Source organism: Eublepharis macularius, chromosome 7 (assembly GCF_028583425.1).
Source record: "Eublepharis macularius isolate TG4126 chromosome 7, MPM_Emac_v1.0, whole genome shotgun sequence".
NCBI classification, from domain to species: Eukaryota; Metazoa; Chordata; class Lepidosauria; order Squamata; family Eublepharidae; genus Eublepharis; species Eublepharis macularius.
Genome location: NC_072796.1, coordinates 6867737 through 6882482, shown reverse-complemented (window position 1 = coordinate 6882482; position 14746 = coordinate 6867737).

The following is a 14746-nucleotide window of genomic DNA, read 5'->3' as shown; positions in this document are numbered from 1 at the left end:
TACACAGTTCTTCTCTGTACACTGACTCTATCCTTATAGAGCTGTTGCACTGAGAATCTTCCATTATCTCCATTCTCAGAGACGGGTTTTTCTCCATTGTTACCATTCTAAATATCCCCTCACAAGTGGGGGAACTACAATGATTTGCAGGAAGGGGGAGAATCTCATTTTCCCCTCCCCCACCCTATCTTCTTCTGTTCCATGCCCACTGATTTAGCGTTTCCCCCTTTCCTGTTTCCTTCTCATCCCCCTTTGTCTCCCCCTCTCCCACCCGCAGCCTCTCCCCTTTGCCCAGTTGTGTGATGCCAGCTGGGCTGTACCCAGTTGTTTCGTAGCAAACCTGCAAGAATTTGTGGGGTGTGTTTGCTTTACTTTCCCCCGTATCCCCTTTCCCACACTATTTAATCTTTCCGTTTCTGCTAGCCTATGCTCACCTTTGACCTATATTCTTCTCTCTTTTAAACTCACTAAAAACTTGCCTTTCATCTGCCTCCCATCTTCATTTATGTTCATTACTTACTTCATTTATAATTTGCCTGTCTCCACAATGGGAACCCAAAGCAACTTGCATTATTCTCCTTGCCTTCATATTATCCTCACAACAACCCTGAGAGGTGGGTTAGGCTGAGAGTGTGTGACTGGATCAGTCAGAGAGTTTCTACAGCAGAGTGGTGATTTGAACCTGAATCTCCAGCGCTTTTTCTGAAACTTTAACCGCTATACTACACTGCCTTACATGGGGTGGCTGCTGTTGAAAGGTAGCAAGCAACCAGGCCTGAATGTGTTGTGCAAGTTGCATTGTATCAAGTTGTCTAGTAGTTGATTTGGGCCACTGAGGGCGTGTGGTTAAAGCTACAGGCACTCCTTTTATCATTTTGGGTTTTGTAAACCACCAAATGATTTTTTTTTCTTTTAGGTTCAGATTTTTCTGCAAACCTGAGCACTTTTCAAGTGTGTAGGAAGATCTGTCTTGTCTGTTCATGGCTCTAGTCTCTGGATTTAATTATCCACAGATCAGGGCCACTTGGCTACTACCAGGGCTTTTTTTCAGCTAGAACATGGTGGAACGGAGTTCCGGAACCTCTTGAAAATGGTCACATGGCTGGTGGCCCTGCCCCCTGATCTCCAGACAGAGAGAAGTTCAGATTGCCCTCCGTGCCATGCGGAGCAGAGGGCAATCTCAACTCCCCTCTGTCTGGAGATCTGAGTAGAAATAAAGCCTGTTGTGGGAAAAAATACAACAGGCTCTAGAAAGGGGAGAGCGGGAAGGCATTCCCTCTTTCTCCATCACTGATCCCGGGCAGGAGGGGGGTGGGCATTGCCACCTGCTCCACACCTGATCTCAGCAACATGAAGGGGAGGTGGGCTTTGCATGTCTGATACAGGCAGGGGAAAGGGGGGCAGGCATTGCCACCTGCTCCACTCCTGATCCCTGCTGGGTGAAGGGGAAACCAGCATTGTCTTCTGCTCTGCGCATGATTACGGTTGGGTGAAGGGGCATTGCTGCCTGCCCCAAGCCTTAGCTGGGTGAAGGGGGGTAGGCATTGCCACTTGCTCCCTGCTGGGTGAAGGGAGGAGCAAGCACTACCTTCTGCTCCTCGCCTGATTCCAACTGACTGAAGGGGCTGTGGCCATTGTCACCTTCTCTGCTCCTGATTCCAGCAGGTTGAAGGGGGGTGCGGAGATTGCTGCCTACTTGGCACTTGATTCCAACAGGGTGAAGATGGGGTAGGCATTGCCACCTGCTCAGTGCCTTATTCCAGTAGGTTGAAGGGGGCGGGAATTGCCACCTGCTCCACTTCTTGTCCCGGCTGGGTGAAGGGAAGAAGGGAATTGCGTCCTGCTCCGCTCCTGATCACAGCTGGGTGAAGGAGGTGGGCATTGCCACCTGCTCTGCTCCTGATCTCAGCTGGCTGAAGTGGGGCTGGCATTGCCCCCTAATGCCAGTTATGATAAGAGGGGGTGGGCCTTTCCACCTGCTTTGCTCCTAATACCAGCTAGGTTAAGGTGGGGGTAGGCATCGCCACCTGCTCCACTCCTAATACCAGCTGAGTTAAGGTGTGTGTGTGTGCATTGCCACCTGCTCTGCTCCTAATACCAGCGGAATTAAGCCTGGTGTGTGTGTGCATTGCCACCTGCTCCTCTCCTGATCCTGCAATGTGCCCTATATGATTATGTGAAAAGTATTGTATTGTTCATGTATGTGCCTGGAAATTGTATTAAGAGTATTTATTTGAACACAGTGATGAAATTTTGTAGCCTTTGCACTCTGAATACATTTTTGTAATTTTGTAGACTAGTATAGTATTCCCTGTGGATTGTTTTTTTCCCTCTTCTATTTGTTGCCTCTCCTGATCCCAGCTGGATTAAGGGGGGGGGGGCATTGCCAACTTCTCTGCTCCTAATACCACCTGAATTAAGGTGGGGTGGGCATTGTCACCTCCTCTGCTCCTAATACCAGCTGGGTTAAGGCAGGGGGTGGGCATTGTCACCTGCTCCTCTCCTGATCCCAGCTGGCTTAAGAGGGACGGGCATTGCCAGCTGCTCTGCTCCTAATACCACCTGGGTCAAGGTGGGGGTGGGCATTACCTCCTGTTCTGCTCCTGATCCCAGCTGGCTTAAGAGAGACGGGCATTGCCACCTTCTCCACTCCTAATACCACCTGGGCTAAAGTGGAAGTGGACATTGCCACCTACTTTGCTCCTAATTCCAGCTGGGTTAAGGCAGGGGTGGCCATTACCACCTGTTGCGCTCCTGATCCCAGCTGGCTTAAGAGGGGCGGGCATTGCCACCTTCTCCGTTATTAATACTACCTGATTCAAGGTGGGGGTGGGCATTGACACCTCTTCTGCTCCTAATACCAGCTGTGTTAAGGTGGCGGTGGGCATTGCCACCTGCTCTGCTCCTAATGCCAGCTGTGATAAGATGGGGTGGGCATGCCACCATCTTCTCTCCTAATACCAGCTGGGTTAAGGTAGGGGTGGGCATTGCCACCTACTCTGCTGCTTATCCCAGCTGGCTGAAGGGAGGCGGGCATTGCCACCTGCTCCGCTTCTAATACTACCTGGGTTAAAGTGGGGGTTGGCATTGTGACTTTCTCTGCTCCTAATATCAGCTGGTTTAAGGCGGGGGTTGGCAGTGCCACCTGCTCCACTCCTGTTACTGGCTCTACTCCTATTACGGGCTGTGTTAAGGCAGGACGTGGGCATTGTCACCTGCTCCGCTCCTCCGCCTGGGCTTCCCTCCATGGCATTTTTTCTGGAGGGATATGGTGAGTTACCTGGGCTTTCTGCTGCGGCAGCACCCTCTGGTGGTACACCAGGGTATAAAGTGAGTTGTCTGAAACACGCTTACTCAATTATATAGTAAGATGATATGTTTCCTGGGAAGGAATGCATTTAAGTTTAACATTTTACTTATCTTTAATGATAATTACCAAAACAAGAAAATGTTTATACTTTGCTCAGTGACCCTTTTCACCCACTAGAGACTTATCTGACCTGCAGGATTTCTCAGAGGAAGAATTGTGACACTAGAACAAGATCGGTCTTACGTGACTACACGCACTGTGGCTTGTTGGCTTTGAATGTATGCTCACAAGATTTTATGAAAAGGGGTCTAAAAATCCTTGAACAAGAACCATTTCCACATTCATTAAAATACAAATATACAAACTCCCCCCCCCCCGAGTTCCGATTACCAGCCCAATATTTTAGCCATTCAGCCTTATTCCCTGTAGCTCTTGGTACAGTAATCAGATTTTTTTAAAAAATCAATTTCCCCTCAACTGTACATATATTGACAGGTTTTTTTCTTCGAAATTTGAAAACTGAAACATTCTCTGCAAGGGGACTCAGCTTGTAAAAACTAGCCAATTTTGGACAGGTAAGGGAATTAAGGAGTAGACCTCCATATACCAATTATGTATCTATGAGGTGGTAAGCATTTTAAACATGACCATCATGTGCCTTTTGAAACCCCACCAGGGGTCTCATCAACTCTAACTTCTTCATATAGCAGCCCTCCACATGTCATGACATATCTTACTACATAAAAGGGTAAACGTGTTCGAGACGACTCACCCTTTTATGTGGCGCAGGCACAGTTTGCGCCCCTGAGGGAAGGACTGCTTGCCTCCCTTCCCTTTGCCGCCCTGATAGGCTGGGGAAGGAAAGGGCCCGCCTGTCGAGCTGCCAGCCTGAATCGGGCCAGCCAGGCTGCAGGACGAGCAGGTGCTTTCCTTCTGTGCTGGGATCGGCGGTGGGGGAAAGCTCGCCTGCCTGTCAAGCTGCCGGCCGGGCTGCAGAATGGGTGGGTGCTTCCCTTCTGTTCACCCCTGGGATCAGCAGCAAGGAAGAACCCGTCCACTTCTCAAGCTGCCAGCCAGGCTGCAGGATGGACGGGCGCACTTCTCTTCCCTTCGTAGTTAGGATTGGGAAGGGCGCCAGCCTGTCATCTGCCCCGCCTCTCTCCCACCCCAGCATCACTCCCCGCTGTTCAGCCAGCCCAATGTGGCTGAGTCAGGCGGCCGCCAGGCACATGAGCGTGCCAGGTACCCTCCTTTCCCCCCATCAGTCCTACTGCTCAGGCAGCCAGATTCTGCCCCCCTTCAGCAAAGGGAGGACAGGTGTCTCATCCCTTTGCTGGGCCAGTAGATCACATCTACCTCCCCTTCCTTGGCTGGTGCAGTAGACCTGGCCTCTGTGGGTCTGGAGGCCAGGTCCACCCACCATAGCACTGCTAGTTGGGTAGACCTGGTATCCGTACTGCCAGAAGCTATGTCTACTGCCCATAACCTTCCCAGGCTGGTAGACCTGGCCTCTGGCCTCACAGAGGCCAGGTCTATTTCCCATTCCTTTGCTGGGCCAGTAGACCTGACCTCCATACTCCTGGACACCAAGTCTATCTCCCATACTTTTACAGGCCCAGTAGACCAGAACAGGCCAGTGCTGGACATAGTTATCCATCAAGGCACCTGGCACCTCCCCCCTCCACAGCAGCGCTCACTGCCTGCAGCAGCCTGGGCAGCTGTCCATTCTAATTCCCAATGGGGCTGGAACAGGCTGCTGCTGGAAGTAGGGGACCACAAGGGCACCTGGCGCTGCCCCCTGACGGAATAACCGTCTGTAATTAGTGCTGCCAAGTGACCCGCTTTGCCCAACAACAAAAACACTGGAGCCAGGATGTTGTGATGAAGTGCAGATGGTGTATTTTACAAGTCCATATATTACAGGTGCAAAAGTGCTCAGCATACATACAGAGAGAGCAAAACCAGAGTCCAGTCCTTAGGTCAGTTACCAGAGTTATCCAAGATTGTTCTGAGCGACAAAGGTTTGCACCAGGCATCAAGCTGAGCAGATCAGCAATGCACAAACCTTTGGCTGGACTTTTAAGTGTCCACTAGCCTATAGGGTGAGTTGGAGTCAGCCAACCAGCACACGGCTGATGCAATCTTGCCGCAATCCCAGCTTAATTGATCAGGTGTGAACTGTCAGAGAAATTGCTGACTCACCCTATGCTCTATGTTAAAGGGCACAACAGCCTTTACACATGTGCAAGTGAGTTTATATTCTGACACTCCTGCTAAACTCCTTGCCACATGTCACATATCATTTATATATATTATACACAGCTGACCTTACATATTTACACCATCAAACAACCGTTCAGTGAATATGTTATGTTTTATCACATCCAACCCTTTGGTAAACATGTCAGCTATGTTTTGTTCAGTGTTGCTGTATTGCAGGTCCACCAACCCTTTTTCAACAGCTGCTTTTACGTTTTGACACCTGATCCCTATGTGCTTGGAGCGACTTTTAAAGTTCTGCTCCCTAGCTAACTGAATAGCAGCCGTGTTGTCACAGTGTATAATGACCTTGTTTTGGGCTATACCAAAATCATGGCATAGCGAAGTAAACCACTCCACTTCTGTGACACAGGAACTTAAAGCACCAAATTCTGCTTCTGCGGAACTTAGGGATATAAACGTTTGTTTTACTGCCTTCCACTGAACCAGGGCACCACCCAAATAAATAGCTATACCAGTGGTGGATTTCCTTTGCTCCCTGTCCCCCCAACTGGAGTCTGAAAAAGCGAACAGGTTTGTATGGCTGGCTGCCAGAGTTAGTTTCCTGTTGCTAGTGCCCTTGAGAAACCTCAAGACTCGCTTGGCTGCCACCCAGTCAGATTGCCTGGGACTGGCATTCCTCTGGCAAAGACGGTGTACAGCATAAGCGATGTCAGGCCGAACCCAGGAGGACAGATATAGGAGAGATCCCACCAATGATTGATATAATGTTGTGTGAGGAAAAAGCTCACCTTCTTCATCACAGCTATTTGTAATTATGGGAGTGTTAACTGGCTTGGCTTCTGCCATGCCAAATTTGTCCAGGAGCTGCAGGATTTTTCCCTCTTGGGACAAAACATAGGTTCCATTTGAGTGCCTGGTCACTTCCACCCCTAGGTAGTGTCTTAAGGGGCCCAGGTACTTTAGTTGGAACCTTTCCTGCAGCTTGCACTGGAACCATGTTAGGTGCTTCTCATGCTCTGTTATGAGACATAGATCATCTACATAAACCAGTAAATGCACCCATTTACCTGCCCTTTGTAAGGTATACAGACATGAGTCAGCGTTGCTCTGCTTGAAACCCAGAGCTTTTAGTGCCTGATCCAGGCATTGGTTCCATTGCCGGGCACTCTGTTTCAGCCCATACAAAGCCTTGTGCAGTTTTAAATGCATACCTTTTTCTCCCATGGGGAAACCTGGAATTTGATCCAGGTATAGACTGTCTTCAAGATCTGCATTGAGGTAGGCAGTTTTTACATCAAAGTGGAAAGCTTTCCACCCTTTGAAACCTGCTACAGCCAATGCAGTTCTGAAAGTCTCGGTTTTTACTGTTGGGGAAAAGACTTGGTCATAGTGTATCTGATTTACTTGTGAGAATCCCCTAGCGACCAGTCTTGCTTTGTATTTGACAGAACCATCCTCCAGTGGTTTCTTTTTGAAAATCCACCGGCACCCAATTACCTTTTCACCCTTGGGTAGCCACCTTGGTGACACAACCTTGTGGGTAATGAGGGACTGGTATTCTTCTTGCATAGCAGCCTTCCAGCCCTCTTGCTCTTTTTGTGGCAGTTGTTGAACCTGCCAAAAATCCTCTGGCTCAGAGGTGTAAACATAATTTATGGCCTGTGAATAGCCCAGCCGGTCTGGCGGCACACCTTTGTTTTCCCTCTGTGACCTCCTCGGCACAGCCTGCATTTGAGCAGGGCTGGAGGAGGGAGAGGAACTGTTTGTTTCTGCAGGAGGGGGAGATCGGCTGACAGCCGACTCACCCTCCTCTTGCTTCACAGCATGCCGTTTCTTCGGGCTGGGAGTTTTTGGAGTGATGACGTTCTCCTCCTGCTGTGGAGGGGCCAGAGGCAATAGCAATTGTGAGTGGTTGCTATCACCTAGCCTCTCCCAGCGAGAATTTTCCTTAAACCCCGCGGACCGGCTGAAGATCACCTCATTTCTATCACCCAGGAACCTGTAGGCTTTTGAACCTGACTGATAGCCAAGAAAAACCAGCTCCCTGGCTTTCTTGGACAGGGTCCGTCTCTTACCCAAAGGGACGTTTACAAAGGCTTTGCTCCCAAAGACCCTGAGGTGATTTATGTTAGGGTACTTCTTATACAGGGCATGATATGGAATGTCCTGTATTGAAGAAGTCCAAGTCCTGTTGGCCAAATAGCAGGCAACCTTCATAGCTTCAGCCCAGAAGTGTTTCTTCAGACCGCTATCAGCCAAAAGGGCTTCCATTTTAGTTTTGAGAGTTTGTATCCACCTCTCAGCCACACCATTCTCCTGAGGAGACATAGTGTTGGCAAGCCTCTGTTCAACCCCTTGCTTTTGCAACCATGCCTTTAATTGGTTTGAACAGAACTCGCCCCCCCTATCTGACTGGATAGATACCACAGCAGTGTCCAGCTGTCTCTGAACTCTGCTCATCCAGTACTTGAGTGTACTAAAAACCTCTGATTTATGTTTCATGGGATACACCCAACAAAACCTTGTACAGTCATCCACTATTACAAGCACATATTGGTTCTTAGACACACTTTGAGGAAAGGGGCCAGCCACATCCATATGAACCAGCTGAAGAGGCTTGGCTGACTGCCTCTGGCTGTGTTTGGCTACTGGGGCTGCCTTGCTTTTTACTTCCTTGCAGATATTGCAGTCTAGGAAAGCATTGCAAGGCTTCACCTTTACCCCTAGCAGTCCCAAAGTTTTCTCCAAAGCCCCAAAAGAAGCATGCCCAAACCTGCGATGGAGAAAGTGTATACACCCATCGTGGTAAGGGCGGTTACTCACATGGCTAATGGTAGGAGAGTTCTTAACCATGTAAACATTGTTAGTTCGTGGTCCAGACAGCAGCTCCACTCCGTCCCTGGAAATTGCACACTCTCCGTTAGCAAAGCAAACAGCAAAGCCTGCTTTGTCAAGGTCAGCCACAGAGAGTAAGTTATTTTGCAGGGATGGGACACAAAGCACCCCCTCCAGGGAGTGCTTCAATGCAGGAAAACAAATCTCCCCTTGACAGACCGTTGAAGCAGCTTTGCCGTCTGCAAGGGAGACATGGCTGAGCCTGGGCTCTGTTTCAGTGACCAACAAGTCACGCTCACAACAAAAAGATTGTGTAGCACCCGAATCGACTAGCCAGATACTCCCACCAGACACAGAGGGTCCAGCAGACACCAATGCTGTTTGAGTACGCTGGGTCACACCACTGCTTGCGACTCCTGCTGACTTCTGCTGCTTTTTCTTCCTCCGGCTGGATGGGCAGGCATTCTTTAGATGCTGTGTAGAGCCACAGGCAAAACAATGACGGACACGCAGTGCAGTTTCCTCGCTGGAAGCTATCTCCGGCAGGTGCTGGGACACTCCTCCGCATTGTTTGTTGATTGCAGAGCTCTTTAAGGTCATAGCAGTTTTCGCTTCTTGCTGCCTTGATTCCTCCTCAAGCAGCAACCCAGAGACGAGACCCATCGTTAAACTGTCCACGTCTCTTGCCTCCAAGGCTGTAATGAGGCTATCAAACCTGGCATCCAGAGAGCTGAGCAGGGCGAAGACTTTGTCCTGTTCAGGCAGGATTTTTCCTCTCTGAGCCAGCTGTTGGAAAAAGCCCTCCATCCGAGTCAAGTGAAAAGACATCGACTCCCCCGGCTGTAGATAGCACCGGTAAAGCCTTCTTGTCAGAGTAATGAGTGAGCCCGCTCCTTGCCTCACATGAAGCCTTCTCAAAGCGTCCCATGCAGCTTTGGCAGAAGCAGCACCCATCACATGGACAAGCTGAGTCTTATCCACACTCAAAACGATGGTGGCCAGGGCTTTTTCAATGTTAGTCTGATCTGCAGGTGTGGGAGCAGCGGGAGGGTTGCTTACAGCAGTCCACAGCCCTTCCCTTTTTAGATAATGTTCCAGCCATACTGCCCACGTAAAATAGTTATCGGCTCCCAGCCTTTCAGCCGGCATGAGAGCCATTTGTGCCATGGTTGTTATCTTGCACTCTGCAGGACTCCCACGCACTCACCACACTCACAGCTGCCTTAACGGGTCCAGGCACCGGCTTGTAACCAGTCAGCGTCTGTTCCAACCCTTGAGCTGCCACACAACGATCCAGACGACGCTCCAGCAAACCAACAGGTTCAGTTGCAGGCGGCAGGTACACTGGCGCAGCGGAAGCGTGCTGGGCCCATAACCCTGACGGAATAACCGTCTGTAATTAGTGCTGCCAAGTGACCCGCTTTGCCCAACAACAAAAACACTGGAGCCAGGATGTTGTGATGAAGTGCAGATGGTGTATTTTACAAGTCCATATATTACAGGTGCAAAAGTGCTCAGCATACATACAGAGAGAGCAAAACCAGAGTCCAGTCCTTAGGTCAGTTACCAGAGTTATCCAAGATTGTTCTGAGCGACAAAGGTTTGCACCAGGCATCAAGCTGAGCAGATCAGCAATGCACAAACCTTTGGCTGGACTTTTAAGTGTCCACTAGCCTATAGGGTGAGTTGGAGTCAGCCAACCAGCACACGGCTGATGCAATCTTGCCGCAATCCCAGCTTAATTGATCAGGTGTGAACTGTCAGAGAAATTGCTGACTCACCCTATGCTCTATGTTAAAGGGCACAACAGCCTTTACACATGTGCAAGTGAGTTTATATTCTGACACCCCCCCCCCCCGGCACTCCCTGCCTGCAGCTGCCCGATCTGGTGCCAACAAGGCCGGAAAGGCCTGCTGCTTGGCACAGGAGCCCTCCAGGGCTTCTAGAGCCTCCCCCCCACCCGCCCGGTAGTGCTTCCTGCCTGTGGCAGCCCGATCCTTCCCCAATGGGGCCAGAATGGGCTGCTGCCAGTCACAGCTACCCACCATGGTGTCTGCCCCCCCATCATGGCGCTGGGGACAGGGAAATGCTTGGCCCGCCTGCCCTGCCCTTTCTAGAATGCATTGTATTTTTCCCCGACAACGGGCTTTGTTACTAGCGGAGACATGTGTCTCCATATGTCAACTCTGACTTCTTCATATAGCAGCCCTATTGATTTATGGGCTTTTGGCTGTGTAATGGGTGGATTTTATATGTTAAACCCCATATTTCCCAGGGAAAGTGAAGTTGATGAACTTTCCAAGATTTGTCACCTCTTGTGGTAGCGTGCTCTCAAATCATAGCTGACTTATTGCAACCCCTGATGGGGCAAGAGACTAACAGAGGTGGTTTGCCATTGCCTGCCTCTGCAACCCTGGTCTTCATTAGAGGTCTCCCATTCAATTACTAACCAAGGCTGACCCTGCTTAGCTTCTAAGATCTTGATGAGATCAGGCTCACCTGGGCTACCCAGGTCAGGGCTGTCACCTCTTAGGACCTCCAAAAAAATTAAAATATTATGATTCTTAAAACAACAAGCTGTTATAATGTTATGGCTGGTGGGAATAAGATGGTTTCATTCATTCATGCCCTGTTTTCTGTCCCCAATGAGGTGTCAAAAGAGTTTACTAGATTGCTGTCTCCCGTTCATTTTATCCTAACAACAGCAGCCCTGCAAGGTAGGTTAGGCAGAAAGCGTTTGACTATTCCGAGGTCACCCAGCAACCTTGGCCCAGTGGGGATCCAAACTAGAGTCTCCCGGATCTTTGCCCAACACTAACCACTTCACTACACCGATGAAAAGATCTCGGTGCTGAGGCAGCCCCTTCCATTCCCTAAGTTTGTGAACTGTGTGGGACGGGTTTTTTTCTGCCTGATAACTCTTTTGATCTCCACATAATTTGTTTAGCGACTCCATGCCCATGAGAAACATACTGCTTTCAAGCAAAAAGGTTCTCATTAGGACTGTGGGAAAACTATTAAGGGATCATTGGAATCATAATTGGTCATCTAATATATACACTTCTAAATCCGTAAACATCGAACTCCAAACCTGTAAACACCTACAATGGAATTCAGATGTCTTCCCATTCTCAGGCCAGAAACAAACTGACCAATATGTGAAAGGAAGAGAAGACAAAAATTTTACTGGACGACTTCTTAGACATCTAATTGGGAAGAAAGGGGGGGGGGAACCACGGTAGCCTTAAATTAACCAAGCCATCCCCCCCCAGGCTTCACCCCACATCTCCAGGAATTTCCCAACTCACAGATGGCAGGATTGGATTGTGGGCCTCTTAGAGCTGACACGTGGCCAAAGTCCCTGCAGCAGACAGGAGGCTATCCCGAGGACTTGGTTCCGCTATGCACTTGCAGTTCTATGCTTGGAACTCAATTTCATGTGTGTGGGACCAGTTTGGATCACAACCTTTGTGCATTTTGTTGAGCTGAAATGGCCCTGGAGGTCTGATAACTGCCCCACTGAATGCTGATGGGTTAAAAGCAAGTTTCCCTGGCAGGGCAAATAGCAATTGCCGGGAGTTTTTCAGGTCAGGAAAATAGGGGGGGGGGCACTCTCCTTATGTGCATGGTGTGGTCCCAATCGCAAATGGCTTCCAGCACTCAACTCCAGGCAATGTGCCCTGTGACTGTTGTTACCAAGGAATAGGTAGGGTTGCCCACTCTGGGATGAGGGATCAGTCCTGGTACCTGTTCTGTTCAACATTTTTACAAATGATTTGGATGAAGGAATAGAGGGAATGCTTATTACATTTGCAGATGATACTAAATTGGGAGGGGAGGCAAATACAGTTGAAGACAGAGTAAGGATACAGGATGACCTTGACAGGCTGGAAAACTGAGCTATAACAAATAAAATGAATTTCAGCAGAGATAAATGCGAAGTTCTGCATTTAGGAACGAAAAATCAAATGCATAATTATAGGATGGGGGAGACTTGGCTTGGTAGTAGTATGTGCAAAAAGGATCTGGGGTCCTAGTAGACCATACACTGAACATTGAGTCAGCAGTGTGATGTGGTAGCTAAAGAGGCAAATGCAGTTTTGGGTTGTATCAACAGCAGCATAGTGTCCAGATCACAAGAAGTGATGTTATCGCTCTACTCTAAACCTCTCCTAGAGTGTTATGTTCAGTTTTGGGCACCACAATTTAAGAATGACACAGACAAGCTGGAACATGTCCAGAGGAGGGCAACGAAGATGGTGAGGGTTCTGGAGACCAAGTCCTCTGAGGAAAGGCTGAAGGAGCTTGGTATGTTTATCCTGGAAAAGAGACAACCGAGAGGTGATATAACCATCTTCATGTACTTTAAGGGCTGCCATATAGAGGATGGCATAGAGTTGTTTTCCACTGCCCCAGAAGGTAGGACCAGAACCAATGTCTTGAAATCAAATCAAGAGTTTTCAGCTAAACATTAGACAGTTAGAGCAGTCCCTCAGTGGAACAGGCTTCCTCAGGAGGTGGCTTTCCGTCTTTGAAGGTTTTTAAGCAGAGGCTAGATGGCCATATGACAGCAATGCTGATTCTGTGAACTTGGGCAGATTGTGAGGGGGAGGGCACAAAGGGTTACATCAGTGCTTAGTTCTCATGGCCCTTCTTTGGGTTCAGGTAACAATTTTCCACAGGCCACTTTGGCTAGGGATCCTGGAGGCATTTTGCCATCTTCTGGGCATTGACCAGGGGTCACTGGGGCAGTTGTTGGGGGGGGGGGGGTTTGTGAATGTCCTGCACCGTGCAGGGGGTTGGACTAGATGACTCTAGATATCCCTTCCAACCCCATGATTCTATGAGAAATTCCTGGAGATTTGAGGTTGAAGCCGTGGGAAGACAGGATATGAGGAGGGGAGGGACGTCAGTGGGGTAGAATGCCATGGAACCCAGCCCCCAAAGCTGACATTTCCTCCTGGGGAAGTGATCGCGGTAGTCTGGACGTCAGTTGTAACTCCATTTTACAAAATCTCCTGGCAGCCTTAGAATTTGCCCATATAACTTTTCTGCCAATAGATTATAAGGTGTTCAGGGGTCCTGCAGGCCGATTTCTCCCTCCCGTGTGTTTTCCTATCAAGTGGCCCTCCACTTGCTTCATACATCTTCCATGGAACCAAGTTGGCAGTGATCCCAACTGGTCCTCACACAGTCCTCAACACAAACTGTTGGATCCGTTGGTTGTTGTGGATTTTCCGGGCTTGGAACCACGTTTTTGTGCTGTGGCGGAACCATGAAGCAGTGGGTTCGTGATTTTTGTGGTTCGGTCTATGGCTATAGACATGATATGGGATTGTATGGTGAGTTTTGGGTAACCTCATGTAAAAATCCAGAGGATTGGTGAGGATCCGTGCCTTGAAGACACATTTTTGCACCGTGATGGTGCCACAATGTGGGGTGTGATTTTTTTGGTGCAACGTGTGGCAATGGATATGGAATTGCCAGGCGAGTTTTTGGTGGACCCATATAAAAATCCAGAGGATCCATGAGGATGTACTTTTGAACCATGCTTTTGTATTGTGGGAATGCCATGAAGCAGCGGAGGCATGATTTTTTGCTGCAAACTGTGGCTATGGGCATAATATGGGATTGTATAGTGAGTTTGGGGTGATCCCAAGTAAAAATGCAGATGATCTGTGAGGATCCATGCCTTGAAATCATTAATAAAATCCTTTTCTGGTTCACACCTGCCTGGTTATTCAGAGTCCTCTAAGGGAACAATCATGGTATACATTGGTGAAGATCTTGCTAGTTACCTCCTCTCCTTGCATGCTAATTCCTGCAACTCACAAGGACCCCCCCCCCCCCCCAAAAATTGGGTAACTACCACTGTAACCTCTCCTAAATGGTAGCTGGTACAGAATACTGCAACCCAACTCATAAATGGAGTGGGAAGGCAGAAGCATATCCACTTGACTTACACAGACTTTATTTCCAGGCTCAATTCAAGGTTTTGACCTTTAAAGCCCTTCACGGTTGGGATCCACATACCATACAGAATCTCTCACATCTCTGCCACCATTATGATCACGGGGGAGTGCTCTGCACAGACTACCCAGAATGTGATTAGATCAGTTGCAGCAAGTTTTTAAGAACTGATCTCCTGTTATTTTTTTTATTGTTTTAACAATAAAACGCAATTCTATTGTTTTAACAATTCTATGATCAATATAAAGGTGTCTGCAAAGAATGCCTATATACACATGAGATTTTGTTAAAAATAAACTGTGGAGAGCACACAGAACAAAATCCAAGCACATCTAAAAAGGAGTTGTGTAGCTTGAGTTTTGTCCATGCCTGAAGTCATTGCGCCTATGGTCTAAAACTTTCACTTAG